The sequence below is a fragment of the Rhinoderma darwinii genome, chromosome 1 (assembly GCF_050947455.1).
Source record: "Rhinoderma darwinii isolate aRhiDar2 chromosome 1, aRhiDar2.hap1, whole genome shotgun sequence".
Taxonomy (NCBI): Eukaryota; Metazoa; Chordata; class Amphibia; order Anura; family Rhinodermatidae; genus Rhinoderma; species Rhinoderma darwinii.
In genome coordinates, this window is record NC_134687.1 from 652,296,270 (window position 1) to 652,305,596 (window position 9,327).

At 43.3% G+C, this 9,327-nt stretch overlaps 1 long non-coding RNA gene across 1 annotated transcript; it reads right to left on the bottom strand.

The window, feature by feature from the left end:
- Window positions 1-571: 571 nt before the first annotated feature.
- LOC142678332 (uncharacterized) lies at window positions 572-8,085 on the bottom strand. The gene is made up of 3 exons (XR_012852631.1): window positions 7,862-8,085; window positions 7,650-7,777; window positions 572-1,185 (listed from the first exon to the last, which is right to left on the bottom strand). It is a non-coding gene; the product is annotated as an uncharacterized LOC142678332 (long non-coding RNA).
- Window positions 8,086-9,327: the final 1,242 nt, after the last annotated feature.

Here is a 9,327-nt window from a genome sequence, read left to right on the forward strand (position 1 = left end):
AATATATTATAGACGCCAGGAAGCGTATTGCAGGACGAAATATAAATACAAAATCAAAACCACAGAAAAGGCCATACTCACAGACTAGGTGGTGGGTAAAAAAACCCGTTCCAAACAGGACGCAACCAGGTCAGAGAATGCTGTCTTATGATGCTGGGATAGCCTGGTGTGCGGATGTTTGGCACTGCATGCAGGGCAGCCCGCTCTCTTACAGTATGGGCGTTATAAATAGGCTGCTATTCGGCGATATATGCTGTGCCTCACTATCCAAACACTATGCCTCCATGTTTTACACACTACACTCACTTTTTTGTTTCACTCACAGCCCTGATTTCTACACACTACACTTAGTCATGTCCCCTATACCTCACATGTGCACTATACACAGTACTTTATTATTTATTTATTATTATTACACATTTACTTCCATGCCCAACACACCACTCCCCTCAAGGTTAGTGGGAGTGGCTATCATTATTTAAACACACCTGGGCACTTCCCTTCAACAGCATTCTCTGACCTGGTTGCGTCCTGTTTCGAACAGGTTTTTTTTTTACCCTCCTCGTAATCTGTGAGTATGGCCTTTTCTGTGGTTTTAATTACATTCTATGTCCCATTTTTTTGCATATAATAAATACAAAATCGTAGTACACCTCTCGGTCATCCTGATAATAAGATGGAGGAAGTATAGATAGAAATAAGTGCGCTAGGGAAAAACGATAATGCGGATATGCCCATAAATTGTATGCATTTGTAGTCATGTATCATGGGTGCGTTAAACCCATGTGGCACAACGCCAAGGAAGCCTCAAATACATGTTAGAAAGGGAGGGGAGTGAACCCGATGGTCATCGTCGGACGACCACAGTACACCCCCCAAAAATGTGGGGTACCAGCGACGAGAACATGCGTTAGCATGCTCTACAGCTTAAGGAACTCCACATAGCACCCTAAAGGGGGAGACCACACATCTTTGTGAAGAGAGGGGGAACCAGGGCATGGCAGACATGAGACTACATGCAACATAAATGGGCATCCAGTAGAGTTTCCAATCGGGAGACCAATTTATCAGAGAGGTATACATAACAGTAAATACATCAAGTTACTCTAAAGTAGATATGAGAAGGATAATAAAAGAACACCGATGAGACATCGTAGAGGTGACGAAAGTACAGATGTGGTTAATCTGAAAATAAAGAAACAAGTGTTAATAAATGTCAACATTGTAACATATTATAACAAGGAGAAAAAAGGGGGAAAAGGAGGTCATAAAATCATAAAACTGAAGGCAAATGTCAAAAGCAGGGTCCAGAAGGCATCACAGGGGAAGTGGACTCAGACCAAACCACCTAGAGCAAAGTCTACATTGAGCCCATGAAGTTTGAGAGAATTAAGTCTACTGATCCATTGGAGTTCGCGGATCTTAAAGGAACAGTGTCATCACAAATAAATTTTTTATATGTTAAAGATGTTAGTGCTTTAATAAAAACGTTTATATTCATTTGTGTGTTTGTGTTTTACTGTTTCTTATTTTTACACTTTTTCTTCCCTATGGGGGCTGCCATTTTTTGTTCCATTTCTGTGTGTGTCGATTAACGACACACACAGACATGGAATACGGCAGCCACAGTCCCATAGGGACTGTGAACGGCTCCCGTCCCATTGACTGCCGTGTACGGCGTCTGTGTGGGAACTGCGCATGCGCCGTTCCCACACAGTCCTATTCTAAATTGGCGCCGTCCGGCGCCATTTTACTGTGGACCGGAAGTCGCGGCCGGACAGTAATATTACTACTTCCGGTCGCGGCTTCCGGACTTGTGCACATGGAACAGCGGCAGCAAACGGAGCGGACGGGCCGGAGGGAGCCGCGGCGGCAGGAGCAGGTAAGAGATTTCAATGTATGTTAGTGTTTGTGTGTGTTTACTACTGTATGTAAACCTACTACACTGTGGGTTACCTCAAAAAATGGCGACACACAGTGTAGGAGGTTAAACCTTTCAAACCCCTCGTTTATCCCGGCACTAGCCAGGATAAAGGAGGGGGGGATGCTGAGAGCTCACTAGAGCGAGGGCTTTTAACCCAATGTTGCAATGCTGCAATTTTGGGAACTAGCTCCATCTAGTGACCAAAAATGGGTAGTATTATAAATTAGAAAAAATTTATAATATTTCCTGACTCGCGAAAAAAATAAAAAAAATTTGAACAATGTTTAATCACCCACACACTAAATGTTTAATTTTTTAAAAAAAAACATGTTTTTCTGGCAACACATTCCCTTTAAGCGCTTTTGACCTATTACCCCCTCTTCTCAGAGGAGGGATATGGTCCAGGATCCAAAACCTCAAATGGTTTTCTTGGTGTCCCATCTCAGTGAAATGTTTAGATACGGGTAGGTCCAAACTCTTTTTTTCTAATGGTGTATCTGTGTTGGTTAAGTCTAGTCTTGAGATCAAGTGTTGTCTCACCCACATAGAGAAATTTACAAGGGCATTGGAGAACGTAAATGACGTGGTCACTGTCACAGGTAAGGAAATGTCATATGTCTTGTTGGTAGTAGGGTGTGTCAAGTGAGATCCCTTGTGAATGAATTTACAGTTGACACAACTGAGGCAAGGGAAACAACCCAATTTAGGGGATGTGAGGTATGTCTGTCTACTCACCCTCTGTGGCCAAATATCGGCTTTCACAAGTTTATCTTTCAGATTGGCTGACCTACAATAGGAGAACAGAGGAGGTTTGGAAAATTCAGGAATATGTTGAAGACAATTGCCTAGCATGGGCCAGTGACGGCGGATAATATCGGATATCTGTCCACTCTCCTCACTGTATGTGGAGACGAATGGTATACGTTCGAGTCTAGGCTTAGGTGTTTTGGGTATCCCTATCAAGGTGTTTTACCGTGTGGCGATGTTCATTTAGCAGACGTTGCGGATAGCCTCGTCTCTTAAACCGATTGTAGAAAAAAACATTTTCTGAAAAAAGGTTGGGTCTCAAATTGGAACGCATACCTCTGGGAATCCGTTTGTGTTTGTAGTATTCTCCAAGTATGCGTTCCAACTTGAGACCCAACCTTTTTTCACAAAATGTTTTTTTCTACAATCGGTTTAGACAATTGTCTAACAAATATGCCTTGGATATTATACTTCTAAATCTTGAGTTTTTACAACAGGAGATTGTTTTGGTTGAGACCAATATACGGGACACTGACACAGCTTTAAGATCCACTATCTCTAGTGATGAATATGACAAATTTTCTTGCAATCTCACATCCTTGACCATTAGGATTAAAAATGAACAGGAGGAGATCAAAAGGAATAAGTGGAACAGGGATGCCAATGATTACCTCAAAGGTCAAGTTTACAATTGGCACAACAACGATGACTACAGAGATGGCGTTACGACTAGAGATAACAAAAGAAAGAAAAGAATCGGTCCTGCCAATAGGAACAAGACCGGTGATTCATCCTCTTTTTTAGGGGTTACCCCGGGCCTTCCTACACCAACCGGAAGCGGACTAGAAGAGGGGGAAGACGACATTGTTGGCACGCAGACACAAAGAACGGACAGATCCAAACCGACCGTGATGAGAGGAGCGATGTCCCTCAGGAAACGATAGTGGTAAACATTTCGTCCAAGACCCTTACTGAATCTCAACTGTCCCTTTTGAACAAAGGCTTATCTTTCTGTCCTTCATCCCATGTTGATTGGTTTAAGATTGAGGCTGACATGTTTCGCTTTTTCAGGTCCATCAAACTGAAGTGGTGGTTCTCTGGACAAACTACAAGTAAGACACATATTTATTCTGAGATGTATCTTAAAAAATATGGCCTATCAAAAGGTAGTTCTTTTATGCCACCCTCTAGCATACCCATTATATCCCTATGCCACCCTCTAGCATACCCTTTATCACGGCCGTCAAAACTGACTTAGGGGTACTTAAATCTACCCCTAGAGATATTGGTTTTTCTCATTCTAATCTAAATAGGAGTGAATTTATGGCTCTTGAAGAACTCTCCTGTGACACAACCATCACTATTAAGCCTGCTGACAAGGGTGGGGCGGTGGTAGTTATGGTCACCCCCATGTACCTTAGTGAGATCAATAGGCAGCTTAGTTATCCCAAAGTGTATAAACAGATCAATTATGATCCCAAGTTTGAGATTTCCAAGGAAATCAAATGCATTGTTAATGAGGCATTACTAGGTGGCATTATTGATGATGATTTGGCTCAATACCTGATGATTGACCAGCCAAGAACCCCGGTCATTTATGTACTCCCTAAGATCCACAAATCATTGACCAACCCACCTGGCAGACCAATTGTGTCCGGCATATTGCTGTTTTCTTGGATAAAATCCTGAGGAAATATGCATTAGAAGCCAGTTCTTACATTAGAGATACTTCTGACTTTCTGTGTAAACTAAATGATGTTACATTTCCTTCAGGTACCCAGTTGAGACTTGTGTCTTTCGATGTAACCAGTCTATACAAGGTCATCGATCATACTAGAGGTATTTCTACTGTTAAAGAGGCTCTGTCACCAGAATAAAAATGCTCTATCTCCTACATCGGTTTATCGGCGCTGGAATGTAGTTACTAGCAATGTGTTTTTATCTTAAAAACAATATTTTTTTAACAAAGTTATGGCGTTTAGAACATTTATGCAAATGAGGTCCTTAATGCCCAACTGGGCGTTTTTTAAGATGTTGTCTTCAGACGCAGGGATGAAGGACCTGTGGGCGGAAGTGACGTCACAGCGCGAGACTGCGCTGCTCAGTGAATCTAGCTTGGGTGTACAGAGAGGTGTATGATGCGGATTGGCCAGCGTCATACACCTCTTTGTCATACGCCCACGTGGTTGAAAATTAAAAACGCCCAGTTGGGCATTAAGGACCTCATTTGCATAAATGTTCGAAACGCCATAACTTTGTTAAAAAAATATTGTTTTTAAGATAAAAACACATTGCTAGTAACTACATTCCAGCGCCGATAAACCGATGTAGGAGATAGAGCATTTTTATTCTGGTGACAGAGCCTCTTTAAACATTTCTTAAGTAACTCTGAATACACAAGTGATTGTCGTCGATTTCTGATACAACTTCTGAATGTGATCTTAAGACGTAACTATTTTCTCTTTGGCAATAATTTATTTTATCAATTACAAGGCACTGCGATGGGCTCGAACATGGCACCCACCTATGCCAATATGTATATGCGTTTACTTGAGGAATCACTGATCTAGACCTCCACCTTGTTCACACATGTCATCAGATGGTGGCGTTACATTGACGACATTTTTTTAATTTGGACAGGTGACCTGACAGAACTACATGATTTTAACGCTTTTTTGAATCAGATAGACGAGACTGTCAAATTCACTATGGTACACTCTGACATACAGATACAGTTCCTTGACGTCCTTGTCACACTAGAGGGGGACACATTTTCAACCACACTATACGTGAAACCCACTGACTGCAATAACTTGCTTGACTTCCACAGTAATCACCCCAGGAAAATGGTCAGAAGTTTGCCCACTAGCCAACTCATGAGTGTGAAGAGAATTGTAAGTAACACTGACAATGCCAAAGACTCCATTGACAATATGGTGCACAAATTTAAGAGACGAGGCTATCCGCAACGTCTGCTAAATGAACATCGCCACACGGTACAACACCTTGATAGGATACACTCCTTATACCCAAAACACCTAAGCCTAGACTCGAACGTATACCATTCGTCTCCACATACAGTGAGGAGAGTGGACAGATATCCGATATTATCCGCCGTCACTGGCCCATGCTAGGCAATTGTCTTCAACATATTCCTGAATTTTCCAAACCTCCAGTAATGATAGGGGTAGGGAAACGGACAAGTGAGCCCTAATCTACCCGCCACTCTGTCCCTGCCTACTTGCAACGACCCGCCCTAGGCGACGGGGTACAACTGGGCGGCGGTCCCTACGCTCAGTAAGTGCACGAGACAAACAGACAAGGGTACACAAAGCTAAGGGAAATGGGGCAGTTGCCCACGGCAACACCGTGAGCAACAAGAGTGGTGAACGAGCCGAGTCAAACCAGGAGTGTACGAGGTACCAAACGCAGAGCAGGAGAGTAGTCAGTAAGCCAGGGTCAGTATGGAGCAGGATCAAATAGTTAGAAGCTGTAGCTGGGCCAGGAAACCACACGAGAAGAATCACAAGCAAAGGAGTAACAGGAAAGGCAGGTATAAATAGACAGAGGGCGGGAGCTAGCTCTGTCTGGCCAGGCTGCGATAGGCTTTCCCACTCCTAAGCCTGCCAGCCTGAGTGGTGGAAGCTGGAGTCAGTCTCAGAGACATAGACTCAGGTGCAGACTGATTACCTATGGGCGTATACACAGAAGTTGTGCCTGGCAGATCCTTTACACCTCCTCTGTTCTCCTATTGTAGGTCAGCCAATCTGAAAGATAAACTTGTGAAAGCCGATATGGGGCCACAGAGGGTGAGTAGACAGACATACTTCACATCCCCTAAATTGGGTTGTTTCCCTTGCCTCAGTTGTGTCAACTGTAAATTCATTCACAAGGGATCTCACTTGACACACCCTACTACCAACAAAACATACGACATACGACATTTTCTTACATGTGACAGTGGCCACGTCATTTACGGTCTCCAATGCCCTTGTAAATTGCTCTATGTGGGTGAGACAACACTTGATCTCAAGACTAGACTTAACCAACACAGATACACCATTAGAAAAAAAGAGGTTGGACCTACCCGTATCTAAACATTTCACTGACATGGGACACCAAGAAAACCATTTGAGGTTTTGGATCCTGGACCATATCCCTCCTCTGAGAAGAGGGGGTAATAGGTCAAAAGCGCTTAAGATCCGTGAACTCCAATATCCGCATTATCGTTTTTCCCTAGCGCCCTTATTTCTATCTATACTTCCTCCATCTTATTATCAGGATGACCGAGAGGTGTACTACGATTTTGTATTTATATTTCGTCCTGCAATACGCTTCCTGGTTTCTATAATATATTCCCCTCATCATCATGGCCGCCGCGGCTTCATTTTCTCTACGGCGTATGCGCCGTCTATATCCTGTTACTCCCAAATAGACTTACTTCCGGACATGCGCAGTTGCGCTGCCCGGACGCCGTTTTCGGCGATCAACACTTGTGAGATAATGAGAGGTGATGTAATCATTTTAACTCACGCTACACCTGTTTGCACATATCCTATTTATGTGTTTTCGTACATACACTTGTCAGTATTTATTAATACAGTCATTTTATATACTGTTGTGTTTCTCTACCACACACCAATGTTATATGCGGTCATATATTGATTTCTCTGTATGACTGATTCACTGATTATGTTGTAACACTGCTTGATTAGCTTCCTGTTATATTGTGTGATCCTACACTGTCATTTGCTTGAGAAAGGCTCCAGTGAACGGAGCTGAAACGTTGCACGGGCAGTAAAAGTACCCACTTTTTTCACCCTTACTATTGGAGTTGCCGCTCACTTTTTTGACTTCTGTGTATCTGGGACTTGATCTGTCTCTCAGACCCTCAGAGCCTGCACCCACACGCTACCGGTGCTGCTGGACTTGGTATATTTCTGTACACATATATATATATATATATGTCTCTTCTCACCTTGTGATGTGCGCGGCCGATAGTCCTCCATCATGACCTCCTCATACAGATCCTTGTGCCCTTCTAGATACTCCCACTACTCCATGGAGAAATAGACAGACAGTGACATCCTGACACCTCATAGGAACCTGACACACACAATGATACGGTCATCACCCAGACACCTCCAGTGCTGTTACTGTAGAATTTCCCAGCATTCCCAGCAGTGTCACCTCTCCAGTCAGCAGCTCAGTCATCTTGTAGATCAGTTCTAAGATCTTCCTCTCATGTATCCGGGAGTGAGGGGGAGGTTCTGTGATGGGACTACTGCTCCATCCTCCTGACTCATGGATGATAGGAGTTGTACAGTCACCCGATGTCTTCTTCATTATTGTGTACTCCTGTGTATGGAGAGAGACACTTAGAGAACTGAACACAGTATTCCCCCCTCAGTAGAAAGAGGGAGATTGTGACCCCGCTGTATAGAGCTCTAGTGACCCCACATCTGTAACACTGGAGACCTCACCTACAAAAAGACATTGAGAAAATAGAACGAGGGCAAAACTAAAAAGGAAATAATATTGGGGGGACTAGATGGACCATGTGCTCTCCTCCTGGCGTCATCTCCTATGTTTCTATATAGATGTAATCCTGATCCTCCTGGTTCCTTGTCATTCTCATTGCTCTACAACATTACTATTGCTGCATTGGTGACATGAAACATAACGGACCATATTGGTGGCTGATCTTCAGCTTTTCTGCTGTTGGCTTCTTGACGTCACTTGGAAGGTCTGGACGCTGTTATACAGGAAACTGGATTCTTCCTATTACTTCCTATTATGTGTTGTCCCTTCCCTATGTGTGACTTGTTCTATAATGTAGAAAAGTTTACCTCTCCGCTCAACAGGTAGATGATCTCCAAGGTGAAGTCTAATATTCTTCTGTTCATCTCATTCCTGTCCATCCTTGGTGGGTCATTCAGGAGAAGGAACGTTGTGGAGGAGAAGATGAGAAAACTGGAGGAACTGGAGGATCTAGTACTACAGACGTCTTTATGAAGGAGACGATGGAGACCATACAGGGGACAACAACATGTGTGACATACAGTACTTTACTTATTGATCATTGAGAGAAACATCTTCTCAGAGCCGTCACCACATGGAATAAACGGGTATTCCCAACACGCACATTTATCCCCAGGATATGCCAGAAATGTCTGATAGATGCGGCTCCACCTCTGGCCGTGCTCAGCTGTTTCTGGACCTCCTATACAAGTGAATGGAGAGAGTCGTGCACATGTGTGGTCACCTCTCCATTCATTCTCCACCTGGATGTAGTCATCACCTCACCAGGCGGGTCAGGAGGACCCGCGTTCTCCACATAGAGGTGGGACCCCCATATATCAGACATTTATGGCATATCCCTCAGGTGAGAAGAGTAAAATGAAGACACTTCCCCCTCCAGACAATGAAGACCTGATTCCTGACAACCTGACAAATGGCGGATACTGGGGAGACATCACTCCATAAATGGGAAAATAAAAAAAGTTCTGGCTCTGAGAATTTGGCAACACAAAAACAATTTTTTTTAATGATTTGTGTTTTCTCTGTAAATGTTGCACATCATGAATAACTTGGTATATCCGTAACCGCATTGACCGCAGAATAAAGTTATCAGGACGTTTTTACCACAAAAAAAA